At 34.3% G+C, this 11,333-nt stretch overlaps 1 long non-coding RNA gene across 1 annotated transcript; it reads right to left on the bottom strand.

The window, feature by feature from the left end:
• Positions 1-2,660: 2,660 nt before the first annotated feature.
• LOC104157948 lies at positions 2,661-10,814 on the bottom strand. The gene is made up of 2 exons (XR_696417.1): positions 10,708-10,814; positions 2,661-4,916 (listed from the first exon to the last, which is right to left on the bottom strand). It is a non-coding gene; the product is annotated as an uncharacterized LOC104157948 (long non-coding RNA).
• Between the last annotated feature and the right edge of the window lie 519 nt (positions 10,815-11,333).

Below are 11,333 nucleotides of genomic sequence, written 5' to 3'. Positions count from 1 at the left end.
TGATCTTCCCTGGGGCTCACATTTAGCTGGCCAGACTTCACTTGACATGTGGAAAGAGTCCACAGCACCTCATACAACATGGGTAGAACCATTTTCTAAGGAGAGATTTCTCCCTGCACAGTAGCTGCAAGTCTCCTTGCTGATGCTTAGACCACCGTAAGCCAACGATGATCCAGTTCCCTAGTACTAACCAGCTTTCTCACTGTACCAGCAGAATCAGTTACCTGTCATCGCCAATAACTATTAAATACAGAAGTAACCCTCTGAAATGTTGGAATCCTCTGCAAATATCGGAAAGAACAGGAAACTATAGTTGAAAAATCTCAAAATTCAGAAACTGCTGGTGTTTCTCCCTCGAAGAAAATACAAGTCAGAAGACTTCATATGGGATAGAAAGAGCTGTTAAATATATTAAGTGCTTTGAGCTTAGTCTTTTCAATTGGTATCTATCCAAAATGGAAGCAGTGCTGAAACATCACCTGAAGACATAAATTGGTTTGCTGACCAACGCTATCTATTTGCAGGGTTTCTGTGCAGCCCAATGGAAATAAAATGTTGCTTTTTTAAAGAGAGCTTGTATAAACTTCACCTTTCCCGTCCTGGGATAAAATGCCTTATAGTCTGCTCTTTTACAGCTTAGCTGAATCGAGCTATGTTCTTCAGAAAACTGGCTATATTAATACTTGTGGTAACCCAGAACTGAATAATTGGAAAATGCATTGGATCATAATGATGGAAAGAACTCTATAAACTTTTGCAATTTATTATTATAGGAACTACAGAAATGTTCTGTCCTAAAATCTACTACGCCAACTGAAGGTGAATTGCAACTGTGGTCATGTTTCAACAAATACTTATGATCATTATGATTTAAATAACTGCATGAAGATTAATACTTGTATATATTACTAAAAATAATGAATTTATAGATCTATTTCAAGTTATAGTAGAAATCCTCACCTTCTTTTAGCTCCTGTGACAAAAAAAAATCTGCTATTTAGAAACATGAAATTAGCAAATCATTTCAGTGCCTCCTGCTTTTAACTGTACCACTCAACTATATGATACATTGGCCTCAGGAATGAGGCTGGCTTGAAAATTCCGTTTCTCTCCACCCCTGCTGTAGACACGCATCCTCACATCTGTGGTGGACTTCACTATTGCTTAAATCATGTTGATTGAATGGTTGGTCTGGTTATGCTGAAAACAGAACTGCTGCTAAGATCCTGCAGAGGGATAAAATAATCTTGTGCAAAAAAAAAGAGAAAAAGATCACGTGAGTGGGAATGATTCCTAATGAATCTGTTCTGTAACATGCTATTAAACTAATAAAACAGTAAACTGCGAAGAAAATGCAAAACTGAGGATCTAGGGCTGGAAACGTCTTAAATTGCAATTTTCATTTAACTACACTCTTTTGTGCAACACAAAACTGCACCAAACAGATTGATCTACAATTGGTTTTCTTGTTTCTGAAAAGCACGACAGTCACAGGTTTAGACTAAGCAGAGAAGAGTCTATAGAAATCAAGATCCATGCATCCTACCTCAGGAAAAATCAGCTTAGCTGTCAACTGATAAGATCCTGGAATAAATCAAATACATGCAGACTTAGACGTGAATCAGTCATGACTGATGGGCTGTGTTATGGGAAGCTCCTCTACTCCCTTGGCTTGTGCCGCTGATGAAAATTTGTTTACCATTATGGCATGTGTTCTCATCAAGAACTCACAAAGAGCTACATAACAGCTAGTTAACTGAGAAACAAACACATTGTGGAACTGGGTTCTAATTAATTTTCCTTAGTGATATCATATTAATTGGCACAGCTAGAGATTTCTCTTAACCACTTTAAGTTACTTTACATGCACATAAGTAATGTTGTATTGTCATCAAAGTTTTGAAGTATTAGCTACTGTAACATCCAGGTTCAAACAGATGTCATACGACCTTCTGTTGAGCTGTTCCAAATGACACTGCAGAAATGTGAATCTTGCCTAGTTGTTCTCTTGACTCAGATGTTAAAAATATAACAAGTATGGCTCATGCTATCTGGCTCGTCCTAGACTGTGAAATTCTGCTCTTAGAAATAATTTTACTCTCTTGTTCTTAGGATATATAATTTCTGACACTAAATGCTGATTAACAGACACATTTGAAGCAATCTGCGCGTGGGCAATGACCAGGAGTTTTGATTCAATGGAACAAATTACCCAAAACTGAGGCACAATTTGTAACGATGGAAAGGCTGCATACCGTACTTTTATCTATGTGTGATTTGTAAAGGTACAGGCCAGAAGGAATTGTGTCATGAAAGGGGACAAGAATATCACTCTTAAGAGTTTGGATTATTTTTTTTTTAAATTATTCATTGCAATAAGATTTTTTTGTCACAGATTTGGCAAAGACATATTCTCTAATTAATGTAACATCCCCAGGTTATTATTTTTAAAATTTTACTCTTTGTTCTCATGATTTCTGCTAAAGGAACTATCTCCTTGAACGTCTAAAAGTAAGTTGTAGAAAAAAATGCATAATGCTGAGAATGGTCCTCCAATAGCAAGGACAATAGAAAGAACAAGCTTCTTCCATTTCTGGTTACAATGATTTGTCCAGCATAGGCAAAGAAAAAAAAAAAACCACAAACAATTAATAAGTACACAAAGTACACAAGTGTGTTTATTACATATTTGCAAGCACTTTGTTCTACATTTCAAAAACGCCACCATGAAGCTGTTGGCACATTTATGTACAAAACAGATTAATTTTAATGCCTGCTACAAAGCATTCTTTGTGAAAATACAAACTCTAATACCAGAGAAGAGCCAAAAGCATTAACATCATTACATGAGTTTAAAAGACATAGTTTTAAAAAAATCAGCACAAACGTTTTAAGACACAAAACTAAAACACTACAATATAGATCCAAAAAAAAAAAAAAAAAAGAGGTTCCTAATACTTTTTTGCAGAACTGTAATACTGGTACTGCACATTATCAGAAAAGTGTTGACCCCATAGGACAGCCTAAGTGTAAAAAAAATCCAAACCAAAACACAAACCAAAACAAAACCCCAAATCAAAAACACAACCAAAAAACCCCCAAAACAAGCAAAAGGAAAGAAAAAAATTCAATCAACTCATACTACTTAATGCATTATCATGCCACAAGTAACTATAGTATTACCCTCTACTTACTACAAGAATTGTTAAAAATTACTGATGATGCATGACTAGTAATAGTACAAAGAAGAGTTTTACTCAAGAAGTTTTATTAGAAATGCACTTACACTGAGAGAGAATTCACAATGGTCCAATAAGTGCACAAAACTACCTAAGGTTTTTAACACTGACAAAAATGTCTTGTCAGGCTACATCACTTTAAAAGACACTTTACAGCATTCTTGTAGCATTAGAAATAGGCAAAAAAAAAAAAAAATCCACCAAATTTGGTCCAATAATAGTGACTTTTCTTAAATAGGGTTTTTTGTTTTGTTTTTGATACAGGTAATTCTTTCAGGTTAAGGTGACCTATCTTTCTGATAACATTTTCCTATCAAAATAAAGGTTCAAATATATTACTACACTTTCAAATAATAAGCTCTGTAGTGGTCTTTCACCTTACTTCAACATAATAAAGGTAAACCAGTATGTGTAGGAAAGCTAGAAGCCAAGCTATAACATTTATGGAAGTGTCCTTTAATATATCTTTTACAGTTCAGACAGGTGCAATCCATTTAAATTTTTAAAGCAGGTAAAAAGACATCTGACTCCTACGGTCACTGTATTTTTGATATATTACTTTCATAAATGTAGCTACGCAGTAATTTCTTACATCATCACATGAACAGCTCCAATTTAGCATAACCATCAATTAAAGAGAGATCATTCGTAAAAAACTATGGATAACTATATCACTGAATTAACAATTTTCTATATAACGTAACTCTTTAACAGGTAGCCGTGGTATTGAATTCCTTCAAAAGGCAAGTGGCCATGCATTGTTAGCACCACGGTCTGCATGCTCACAATACAAACAGGAATTATCACTCATGGAACTTGGAACGAGAGAATATTCTTTAAAAACATCAATAATAATACAATGTTAAGAAAGATAAGAAGCACTTTTTTATTTTTTTTCTTTTTTCTCTTTTTTTCCTTTTTTTTTTTTTTTTTTTACCCACTATTACAAATTTAGAAATTGCACCTTCAATTGTTTAAAACGTTCTTAGGACCTTCATTCAAGTTGATCAGGGTCCATCTGGCAAGTTTTCCAAATATAAAGGAAAATCATCAGAATGTTTTTTTTATATATTGTACATGATGTACAATGGTCCCTTTGAAGTATACCTGTAGTTAAAGTAGTTATTGAACTTAAAACTAAAAAGTATAAAAAGCTATTTTTTTTCCAAAAACATGTAAGAAACAATGCAAAAGGTGTTATGCATAACACATACAAAGTGATTAAAAAAAAATCAAACACATATTTGTATTTGACAATAGTTTAGTATCCTTGATCTAGCCGAACTAATTAGCTTAAAAGGATTCAGGAAAGGCTATTTAGGAGCTTTGCGGTAGAGAATGGTCGCACAAAGTAAGAACTAATTAAGAAACCAAGTGCTAGAAAACCAAGAATTGTACGTGGGTGATATGTAAGTCACCCAAACTATCTTTTGTGAGAAGCACTTTCAATTGTTTTTAAAATGGTTGGATGGCCTTCAGTTAAACAACAAAGCATTCACGTTAGAAAGTAAGACAAGGTTTCTTTTATGTGTAAGCATTAAGCCGCTCTTTAGAGCGAGTAGAATGAATATCATGAAGCTCTTGTTCCTCCTTTGATTTAATATCCTCATATTTTTGCATTCTGCAAGCGTCTTTCACATAGGCCCAGTTGGCAGACAAGACCATGAGATAATGGACCTGTAAGAGAGGTAACACAGAGTCAGGAACCCACAGAGCTAGTCAGAATACAGCAAGTTCAGACTTGACAGCTATAGGATAAAGCTTGGGTTTTCATCAGAAGGAGCTAAGCATTGTTAAGTCAAGAAGTAGTACAGCAACACGATGTGACCTTCAAGCTTGAGCTTCATTAATCCTCAGATTACTCAGCTCCTAACTGTGGCTGTTACTAGGAGTTGGTAGCAATGATTATAAAAAAAATAAAATACCTGAAAAATTAGCAAATCATTTTTTGCTGTACTATGTCAGCTAGTCTGCAAATCTACATGGAAAAATGCCTTCTAGTTATTTCTTGCAGAATTTTCCACATTGAATCACTATGTGTTAAAGTAGTTGCTTAAGTTAGAAATATGCCATTGACACATCTGCAGTATTATGAATACATATCTAATACAATTACAGAAAGATTTGCTTTTTCTTTCTTGATAAATTTAGCATTAGTTTTCCATTTAGCCATGACTTCTTTCTTTCACCTACAACTCTAAGCTATTTTGTCAAAACCAGCTGATTTGGGAAAAAAATTGTCAAAAACCAAAAAATATGTTGAGCTAGGCAAAATGTAACAAAATATAGTTAGCAATAAAATTGAGGTCTTAAAAGGGTACACACCTGTCACAATTTGATTTAGTAATTTTATTTCACTGTTATATTAGTTATACCACAATTTATTTCTGTAATTCTTTATAATGCATAGAAAACAAAAAAACTGATTTCTATGATTTTAAAAGACAACTTCTGTATACATCTTGAATGGAGTAGAAACCATGTTCATGTTCCATGTAAATTTTTGAATAGGTAAATTTTTTTTTTAAGAAACAAAATTAAGAGCTTTCCAAGTGTTCCATCCAAAAACAAAATTAAAAATTATCTGAAAAGAAGAGAAAATATCCACAGCCTGAGATTATTATAAAACTTATTGGTAAGTATTGGAGATTGGACCTGATTCACTTGCAGACAAAACAAATCACTAGATCAACTATGATGATATACTCCCCAAAAGCTTGGTTTATTTATGTTAGCAAATGAGGAGGACAGAATGTCTATTAATACATCTGAGGATTAAAGACTAGTTAAAGGACATTGGCGATATTGTCACATTAAACTAGGATTCAATTAGTGGAAATGGAATAGAGTAATCAGAAAAACATCTTGAGATTATGCAAATTCTCCTGTTCATAATGGACTGTTGCAGATACATGAGTGTCTTCAATTCATACTGAATGAACAGAACCAATTTAGTATGTTCGTTCTTTTTTTTGGAAATGCCAGTGTTGGCTTTTTGCACAAATGTTTGATGGCTACTGTTGCTGATTAATGCAGGCTAACGTACATTTCTTAATCTGGATAATTAAGATCAAGGAAAGCATTCTGAAATCCTTCAAAGGACCAAATTTTTTGGTGTCTTTTTTGCCCTGGTGGTTTATGGCAAATTTTCACCCAGTTAACCCCTAACTGAAGAATACAGATTGAGTTGAGGATCCATAAAATAGGAATAAGTGTTCAGAGACTCTGTCCTCTAGGAAAAAGACTATAGATAGCAGTATTTCTACATATCTTTAGGAGTTTCTTAATATCTAAAGCACAATACCAGCAGCACAACCTGTAATGATAGTGCAAGTGCTGGAGATGGCAGCATGTACTGTGTTACTCTGGGGCACTTTCCAGTAGCAATTTAGCACACAGGAAAAAGAAATGCCTTGTATCTAACTCAGCTGTTCCAAAAGCTTTCACCATGAGTAGTCTCTGGATCAGGCATTCTAGATCAAAGTAAACACACTAATGCTGAAGCCTCATTCTGCTGAATGAAATGCCTTAAATTTCATCCACAGTAAAACTATTGAGAAAAATCAAAAGAAATAGGCTAGTAATTGTAATAATTCTGTCATCTCAGACAACTGCAGTTTGCATCCAATGAAAACACCAGTGCTTGTCCTTTGAGGATAAGATTTCAATTAAAAACCACATTCTGAACCTCCTACAGTTGTAGACATGAGACTCCTAGAAGTGGGAGGTATTTGAGCAGTGTACTCACATCTTCCTGATCTCTTAAAACACATCTGCCAGAAAATCTTGCAACTGAAGAATACATGGTGAAAGTCAGACTATGTAGCCACATTTCCTATCCTCACAAAATATTTGGTAATGACCCAGTAAGAGAAAAATTTAAACCTACTGTCTTGCAGTTTCAGTTGGCATTTTTCTTCTACTAAAAAAAACAGACAAACTATTCTGAATGTACCTTGGCCACAGTCTGACCTTCATTAAACTCCTATTCTTTGCCCATCCTGTCCTTAAAAAAATTACAGAACCAAACTTCTGGAATAACTGTTGGAAACTCTTGGAGTTCACATTCACTGTAAGTAGGGTGACTTTCCTGAAAAAAACCCACTACTTTATCTTACATAATCTCAAATAGATATCCATGTTATATAATGACATATACATTTCACAGTCCCACCACCTTTGTTTTTTTCGTTTAACACCAAGTTCCTAGATAACATTGTCACACTAAGGAGGTCATCTCTAAGTGGCTGTCTAATTGCATTTCACGCTTCTCTGACCTGAATAGCCTGAAGCCAGTGGGGCCCTGTCAAGACTTACTCAAATTGAAGGAGGGCAGCTTCCACAGTCTGCCTCAGGATGTTTCAATTACAGACGTGTTCAAGACAATGCAGGGTCTTTCCATACCTATGAAACATTCCTGCCTAGATTTCTTCATAAGGTGAAAGTATGCCTCAACCTTTCAAAACTGTAGAATTGCATCTAGGCTAGGAAAGGTTTTGGTTTTGTTTTGTTTTTCGTTTCCTTTTGGGACATGTCATGGTCTCAGCGGGGCAGAAGGCTAAATAACTTTTTTCTTCCCCTTACATGCCTCTAATATTCTGTGGAAGAACATAATCATACTGGGGGTGAGGGACTAGACCACTTCGACATTTCCCTTGTTCTTGTTTCAGGAGAGTTGATTGCCTCTCCATCTTACAGGACAAAACCTCTGTGGAAGTTCAGGCAGAAGAGTACTGCTCACATGGTAATTTTTGAGAAGGGAAACTGTGTATCTCATAATTCAGTTTTGCTGTAGTGGTTTTGGGAAGACATCAGAGGCAGGATGCTTACTAGCTTCACGATCAACCGTTTGGGATGGTAGAGTCTACATTTAAACAACTTCATGTCTTCTGTTTCTATCTGACACAACACTAAAAACAGTAAAACTAATATGTATTACTTCGATGATCATTTCTGTATCCATTTATGATCCATTCAGAAAGAAGACAGAGCAGTAATGTCCACAAATCCAGAACTGAGGATATAGTGGAGTATATCAAAGTCATCACTTAAAATATCGTTTTAAAGAGCAGATTTTACCAGTTCAATTATTCAACAGTCTCATTGATGATGCACTACTATTACTGGCTTGCAATAAATACAAAATACTTACTACTTTAGTCAGTTGGACTATTCCAGTTAAAGTAACTGTTTGCAAGAAATGTTTTAAAAGTGCAATAAATTCATAAGCTTTCTCTTTTGTAAAGGACTGGTATTTTAATTTCATTTTTCTGTTAAGAAATCTTGTTAAATTTCACAAACATGGAGATCTGTTACTGTTGTGGATATATACAAAGACTAACTTCATTAAATCATATTTGTGATTATTCTTGCAACAGCACATATAGGGAAGGGCATTAGTTCTCTAGTGGCTTAAATTGCTTCTGCACATTTTGTTCCTCACTCTAGCCCATCGCAGACACTTTACCACCTTCCACTAATTTGAGCATAGGATCTGGGGAAAAAAAGATGTTTTCCTCTTCCTATATGAGACATTTAGGACTCAAAATTCATTTTCCCTCCCCTAAATTACTCCTTCCTCGTGAAAGCAAACTTCCCTTAAAGAAGGAGAACTTGTTAATATCTGTGCGTCCAACCATAAAATTCTGAACTTTCCATCATGTCCTGTCCGTGGTCTTTGGGCTACTGTGTCAAGTGTGAAGCACACTGCTGAAACTATAAATGTGGTCTGCTATGCTGGTTTTAGAAATTATCACCATCGGAGTGGAATGTGCTAGTCTTCGCCAGGTACCTAACAGATCACAATGGTAGGTTAAAAACAAACAATTTAATTACAAAATTGAAATATATACCACACAGTTGCAAACAGTTCATAAAACATACATTTACCAGCATTTGGACGCTACACAATTTAGTAGCACTTAGCTCCTTAATTTATACTTCTGCTGAAACAGTCAGTGTTATTGTGCCTGCTCTGTGCAGTCACAGAATCTAATAAAACGCGTACTTGCATATGGGTAGCACTTCAAAAACATATGAATAAATGTGAGCCATCAAAGTGAATTCCTAGTGGATTAGTGCTTAGTGTAACACATCTATGGCATTTTTTTTATATGCTACTGTGAACTTTGAAGGTTTTTTTTAAACTTCATTGAAAGTATCATGTATTTAAACTATCTGGCTCATGACACCTATTTAATTTACTTCCATTGAAGATGTGGTTGTTTTCACTGAAAATCTTTTGGTGGCTATTCTGATTCAAAACTCTTCTTTGAAATGCAGAATTGTTATCTGAACAAATTAGCATTTCATAATTACTACCGAATATACTTCAAAACAATAATGCACTGGAGAATTAATGGTTTCTTTCCTACCACTAAGAACTAATGTACTTTCCTACCACTAACATATGTATTACAACAATAACTATTTGGTCACCATTTTTTCAGCTGGAAGCAGAAAAGTCTGAGTTTGGAAAAATCAATTAAATTATTAATACAAATTATATTATAGAATTATACTTATTATTGATGGTCTTGAAACAAAAATTATGTTGAAAATATGTATTTTTCATTTAGCTATCTCTGTTGTGTTGGTAGGGGGTCATGTAATGCTGAAAAAAATGTTAGAGAAGAACAAAAAAATCAGTAATGAAAAAGGAATACTAGCTTCATTGAATATTTTCCGATTGTCCTTTTTTATAAATGTAATTCTAAGGAGATTGAAAAATTTATAGCCCTAGGATTCAATGAAAAATTACTACTAGCAGTAGTAATAATAATCACCATCACTAACACTTTTCTTATGGAATGCATCAGTACCAAGTAACAGGCATTTTTCATTTCCCATTCCAGTGTGTATTATACAAACCTACACTGGTACAGAATCCCCATTCTAAAAATATCTCTATGTTTAAGTAGACAAAAGACAGAAGAGCAGGGCAGTAGCTCATACACTTTTTTCTCAGTGGAACATCATCATTGGCAAAATGTCATCAAATTCAAAGTAATCTTGATTATAAAAAAAAAGTAAAAATTAGTTCTGATAGAAAAACAGATGCATTAACATGTATGCACAGAATAGACGAAAAGATTCTACTCCTAAAATAGCAGCATGGTAGGCCTGTGAATACCCAGAAAGGCATAGATCATAAAAGTATATTTATTTGTTCATGAGACAGACACCTGAGCTCAGACACTTGTCTGAACACAGCAAGAGAATATTAAAAATTCTTAGCATGTAATTAAAAGTGGTTTTTTGTTCAAAAAAATAATCATTATATTCTACTTCAAAGGGAATCCATTAATACATTTTAAAAAAAGACAAGAGAAAGTATTGAATTACAGAATTATATTTTAGTAATAGCATTGATGATAGTATGCAAATTGAATAACTGATATTAAGTTAACAACCAGAATGTATTAGCAGTTCAGATGACAACAGAAGTACAGAGCGTTGGGTAGCTTACCATAGCAATGACTGCTGCTCCAGCTCCAGCAAGCGCCACAATGAACAAGTGGAATGTCATGTTTAGCTGCAAAGGGGGACAAAGAAAATGTCTTTCATGGTGGTACACTAAACAGAAACTGAACTAAAAGTCAGAATCACTTTGAACAAATAATTACCTTCTTTGTGCCACCCTTCTAGAAAAGTAATGATTACTAATACTTTTTTCCAAAAGATTGGCATCCTTAAATGACATTGTGCTTGTGCTTGTTTTGTTACAATACTCATATCAGAGATAAAGCATAATTTTATTTTAAAATACTGTATTTAAATCATAAAATATTAAGAAAACTAATTTAAAAATAAACAGTCCAACAGGTTTGGTTTTTTGGGTTTTTTTAGTTACAATACTACCTTAACAGATCAACAAATGTTTGTGGTGGTTTCTCTAGTGGCAGAGACAGCTTAAGAAACCCCCATTTCCCTTCATTGACTGTAGCTTTCCATCCTCATATACTGATTTACTTCCCTCACAAATTTGCCAATAAAATTTTTTCATAATGATGTAATATAAACCAGGTTACTTAAATAATCCAAGTTAACCACCTTCCTCACCTGACCCCAAACTAAATGATTACTTTTTTTTTT

Source organism: Cariama cristata, unplaced genomic scaffold (assembly GCF_000690535.1).
Source record: "Cariama cristata isolate BGI_N322 unplaced genomic scaffold, ASM69053v1 scaffold2942, whole genome shotgun sequence".
NCBI lineage: Eukaryota > Metazoa > Chordata > Aves > Cariamiformes > Cariamidae > Cariama > Cariama cristata.
This window is presented reverse-complemented; position numbering and strand designations above follow the sequence as displayed.